Genomic DNA, 5,299 nt, shown 5'->3' on the forward strand with positions numbered 1-5,299 from the left:
CCATCTTGGCTAATAGCCATTGATAGACCTGTCCTCCAGGAATGTATCGAATTCTTTGTTGAATGTTGTTCTACTCTTGGCCTTCACACCATTCCCTGGCAAGGAGTTCCACAGGTTGACTGTGTGTTGTGTGAAGAAATACTTCTTTTTGTTTGTTTTAAACCTGCTGCCCATTAATTTCATTGATGACCCCTAGTTCATGAGTTATGAGAAGGAGTAAATAACACGTCTTTATTCACGTTCTCCACACCAGTCATGATTTAATAGACCTCTATCATCCCCCCCTCCCCCGTCCCTCGGTCATCTCTTAATTGTTCCTACTTCAAATTCCTCTGAGACCTTGGTCTCAACATGGGACAGCTCAGTCGCTGTCAATCAATTGCCTACAACCGTTTGTCTCTTCTGGGCCACATCCTGACAAGGAAACTCCACAGATTGAACTGGTCAGACTCCTTCGAATCGCTGGCACTGGTTCTAGTTAGTAGCCATAGTGAAATCTAAAGCCATTGGTAGCTCATCCGCTGTCTCGGCGAGCCAGTCTCCACTCACTGGCTCCATTTAAGACCATGGAGGTGGTTCAGTGTTGGTTCCCCTATTCCCTAGTATTGTTCAGCTTCCATCCTCCTGGCTAGCAGCAGCTTCCTCTCCAGGTGCCCGGCGGCAGAGAGAGATTCAGTGCAGCAGCAGGTTCCACAGCCTCGCGCAGGGTCTTTGGCCTCCTTCCCCCATCTGGCTCTGCAAGGCCACGCCCAGCTGAGCAGCTCCAACCTGGCCCGTGACAGCCTGGCTCAGAGGGCAGCGTGGTAGCCGGATGCGCCAAGCACTCACGTCTATGCCGGGCCTCTGCCAGGTCAGATGGTGCTTCTGCCCCTCGCTTTCCAGCCCGTAGCCAGGCCCTGACAGCTCAGAGTGAAGGCTGGCTCCAAATGGCGTGTCCTGGCCTTGAGCCAAAGACGGCTAATTCCTGTCTGGGGTAAGATCTGCAGCAGCCTCAGTGCTTGGCCACGGGAAACCCTCCTTTCTGCCCAGCCCCCCGGCCCTTCTGTGCTCGGACACTGAACTGAGCCAAGCCCAGTGAGGTTTTCCCTCGGCGTCCGCCCCCAGGATTCTGCCCTGGGCTCCGGGCCCTCGGCGGCCCGACCCCAGCATCCTGCCCTCGGTGTCCCGCCCCCAGGATCCTGCCCTGGGCTCCGGGCCCTCAGCGTCCTGCCCTCAGCATCCCATCCCCAGTATCCTGCCCTCGGCGTCCCGCCCCCAGGATCCCGCCCTTGGCGTCCCGCCCCCAGGATCCTGCCCCCAGCATCCTGCTCTGGGCCCTCGCCGTCCGCCCCCAGGATCCTGCTCTGGGTCCTGGGTGTCCTGCCCCCAGCATCCTGCTCTGGGCTCCAGGCCCTCAGCGTCCCGCCCCCAGGATCCTGCCCTGGGCTCTGGGTCCTTGGTGTCCTGCCCCCAGGATCCCGCCCTCAGCGTCCTGCCCCCAGGTTCCCGCCCCCAGCTGCAGGTTCCTTGGTCCCAGAGGTGGACGCATTGGAGCCAGTGAGAGGCCGGGTGACTGAAGAGGGGCCAGTGGGGGGAGGGGTTACAGAAAGGGCTGAGTTTGGCCAGGCCCGGGCTGGGAGGGTCCTGGCGAGCCCCATTGGGGGAGCAGGGGAGGGCTGCGTTATGTAGCCCTGGACTGGCCGAGCCCTGGGACTAGCCTGCAGGAATCTGGGCTGCCCTGGCCCACGGGGTGTGTCTGGCTCTCGGCAGGGAGTGCGGCTGTCCAGTTGTCTGGGGCTTGGGATGGGGCCGGAGCAGTGCTTGGGGGTGGCATGGAGGCTCGGGGCTGAAGAAGGGGGGCACTGGGGCACAGTGCACCCTGCCCCCCCGCCCCCCGCTGCCCCGGGGCTGTGGGGCCCAGCAGGATTCCCTGGAGCACCAAGAAACTCCCGTCTCTTCCTTCGGCTCAGCGCAGCCTCCCCCAGTCAGCGGCGGCTCCAGGCACCAGCGCAGCAAGTGCATGCCTGGGGCGGCAAGCCGCGGGGGGCGCCCTGCCGGTCCCTGCGAGGGCGGCAGTCAGGCAGCCTTCAGCGGCACGCCTGCAGGAGGTCCGCCAGTCCCGTGGATTCGGCGGTAATTCGGCGGTGGGTATGCCAAATCTGCGGGACCGGGGACCTCCCGCAGGCATGCCGCCGAATCTGCAGGATCGGGGACCTCCCGCAGGCAGCCTGCCTGCCATGCTCGGGGCGGCAAAAAAGCTAGAGGGGGCAGGTGGGACAGTGCCATTCCCCTGGAGCAGGTGGGGTATTGGCAGGTCTTGGCGAGGTCCAGGGTGCTCCCCGGCCCCCCGCCCCATTATTCTCTGCAGGGGGCTGACGGCGCAGCCAGGCGCTGGCGGGCTGGGAGGGGAGCAGGAAGTGTGGGAAGTCTTGCAATGGTTTGCTGGTCAGTGCAGCGTTTCCTGTTCCTCTTTCTCAGCTGGGGTTGTGCAGTGTCCAGGCTAGTGACAGGCTGCCTGCGTGGGGCCAGGGAGCCCAGTGCCACAAGGGATTCACCGGGACTCCCCTGCTTCCCGGGAGCTGAGGCTGCAGACACGTGAGTCAGCGCTGGGGCCGGGGGGGGGGGGGGGGGTTGCCCTTTCTCACAGCCCTGTCCCGGGCTAAGGGCTCAGCCATAGGGCACGGAGCGCCCAGCCCCTCCTGTCACCCCTGCCCCCGGGAGAAGGGCTCAGTGCTGGGAGCTCTGGCCCCTCCTGAGCTCTCAGTGCAGAGGGGGCAGCGCTGGGGACACGACTCCCGCCCAGCCGGCTCCAGTGGTAGAGGGTCAGACTGAGTCTCCCTTTCTGCCTCGCTCTGCGCCCCAGCCCGGGCCCTGCCCGCCAGGCTCTGCAGGAGACTCTGGTCTCCCCTCCCCAGCAGCCACAGCAGCTCCGGCCCCTCTCCTCAGGGCCCTATGCCAGCAGGTGACTGTGGCCGAGATGCCGGGGAGAGCTGGGGGCTCACTGTCCCATGGTGCCTTATAGACAGGACCCCTCAGCGCTGCCTCCTGACCCAATGGCGAATGTCCATGCAGCACCATCTGTCTGGGCTGGGCTGGACTGGGCCTCAGGCTGCCCCCGGGGGCTGGGGTACCAGTGGTACTCCCCTGGCAGGTTCTGCCCACCCACATTCTCACCCCTTGGGCTGTGTCTCTGCTCCCTGTTACTTGCTGGTGAGCTGCTCTCCCCCCTCAGCCCCCTGGGGCCAGGTCTTGCCCCCCAGAGCTTCGGCCAGCTTGAGCCCCTTGGGCTCCCAGCCCTTCGCCACAGCCTCCAAGAATCATAGACTCATAGAATATCAGGGGTGGAAGGGACCTCAGGAGGTATCTAGTCCAACCCCCTGCTCAAAGCAGGACCAACACCAACTAAATCATCCCAGCCAGGCTTTGTCAAGCCTGACCCTAAAAACCTCTAAGGAAGGAGATTCCACCACCTCCCTAGGTAACCCATTCCAGTGCTTCACCACTCTCCTAGTGAAATAGTTTTTCCTAATATCCAACCTAGACCTCCCCCACTGCAACTTGAGACCATTACTCCTTGTTCTGTCATCTGCCACCACTGAGAACAGCCGAGCTCCATCCTCTTTGGAACCCCCTTTCAGGTAGTTGAAGGCTGCTATCAAATCCCCCACCCCCCCACTCTTCTCTTCTGCAAACTAAATAAGCCCATTTCCCTCAGCCTCTTCTTGTAAGTCATGTGCCCCAGCCAGGGCCGGCTCCAGCATTTCTGCCGCCCCAAGCAAAAAAAAAAAAAGCCTTGATCGCAATCGCGGCTGGCGGCGGCAATTTGGGGGGAAAAAAAAAGCCGCGATCGGCGGCGGCAGTTCAGCGGCAGGTCCTTCGCTCCTAGAGGGAGTGAGGGACCTGCCGCCCCCGAATTGCCGCACATGCCGCCCCTCTCCCTTGGCCGCCCCAAGCACCTGCTTGTTAAGCTGGTGCCTGGAGCCGGCCCTGGCCCCAGCCCCCTAATCATTTTTGTTGCCCTCTGCTGGACTCTCTCCAATTTGTCCACATCCTTTCTGTAGTGGGGGGACCAAAACTGGACACAGTACTCCAGATGTGGCCTCACCAGTGCCGAATAGAGGGGTATAATCACTTCCCTCGATGCTCCTACTAATACAGCCCAATATACCGTTAGCCTTCTTGGCAACAAGGGCACACTGTCGACTCATATCCAGCTTCTCGTCCACTGTCACCCCTAGGTCCTTTTCTGCAGAACTGCTGCGTAGCCACTCGGTCCCTAGTCTGTAGCAGTGTATGGGATTCTTCCTTCCTAAGTGCAGGACTCTGCACTTGTCCTTGTTGAACCTCATCAGATTTCTTTTGGCCCAATCCTCTAATTTGTCTAGGTCCCTCTGTATCTGATCCCTACCCTCCAGCATGTCTACCTTTCCCCCCAGCTTAGTGTCCTCTGCAAACTTGCTGAGGCACAGCGTACACTCTGCCCCTCTGCTGTCCCCAGCTCATCCTGCCCTGGGGCTGTGGGGCTCAGCCCGGCCCTGCAGTATTCCCTGGAGAGCCAAGGACTGCCGCCTTTTGCCCCCCTCTGAGGCTGGGCTGGGTGCCTCCCTCTCCAGTGTGTCCATCGCTCGGGCTTGAGCCCCCTCGCCCCAGACTCTGGTGGCTTGGGGGAGGGGAGCATCCCCCCGCGCACTGCGTGGGGCTCCCTTGCTCGCTCGCTCTGGGGCTCAGCAAGTAGCAGCAAAACCAGAGTCTATTTCTGACCCACCACTTCCTCCCTCTGTGACCTCGGAGCAGCCCTTCCCGGAGAGCGGCTCCCAGCCCGGGCCGCTCACACATGAGGCTAACACCCTTCGCCCGATTTGAATCCATTTTGCAAATCAGATTTTGTGGGGCTGCGTCCAAGTGTCACTACCGTCCAGCCGGTCACGTCTCCCCGGAACCCACGGCCCAGGGTGGTCACTGAGCCACATACTGCGTGGCCAGATCCCTCGATGGGGGCTGTGCCCCAAATCCCCCCGCTGCCAGGGCTGCTCGTCCAGATCCCCCCTTGGGGTCTGTGTCCTAAACCCCCTGCCCCCAGGGCTGCACAGCCAGGTGTTGGGACAGCAGTGCATTGGGGACTTTGTGGAACTATTCAGACCCTCCCAAAAAACAATGCGGGAGAGGTGAGCCTGGAAAATGCAAAGGGGACCTGACCACAGGCAAATGAGCCAGGGAAGCTGCAGCAGGTGTGGGGACGGGGCACAGGGCAGTGGCTTGGGGGCCTGGCGTACGGTCACACAGCGCCCAGGGGAAGCTGCAGCGGGCGTGGGGACGGGGC

The 5,299-nt window shown here is 61.8% G+C and overlaps 1 protein-coding gene across 1 annotated transcript in view; it reads left to right on the top strand.

Annotated features, from left to right (window-relative positions):
• Positions 1-2,475: 2,475 nt before the first annotated feature.
• LOC112125614 (tyrosine-protein kinase Fes/Fps-like) overlaps positions 2,476-5,299 on the top strand; it is a gene marked incomplete at its 3' end in the record, with an annotated part of 5,585 nt that continues 2,761 nt past the window's right edge. Inside the window, exon 1 of the mRNA XM_026646190.2 lies at positions 2,476-2,574. The remainder of the gene's footprint in view (positions 2,575-5,299) is intronic.

Source organism: Terrapene carolina, unplaced genomic scaffold (genome assembly GCF_002925995.2).
Source record: "Terrapene carolina triunguis isolate 2854851 unplaced genomic scaffold, T_m_triunguis-2.0 Scaffold34371, whole genome shotgun sequence".
Lineage (NCBI taxonomy): Eukaryota > Metazoa > Chordata > Testudines > Emydidae > Terrapene > Terrapene triunguis.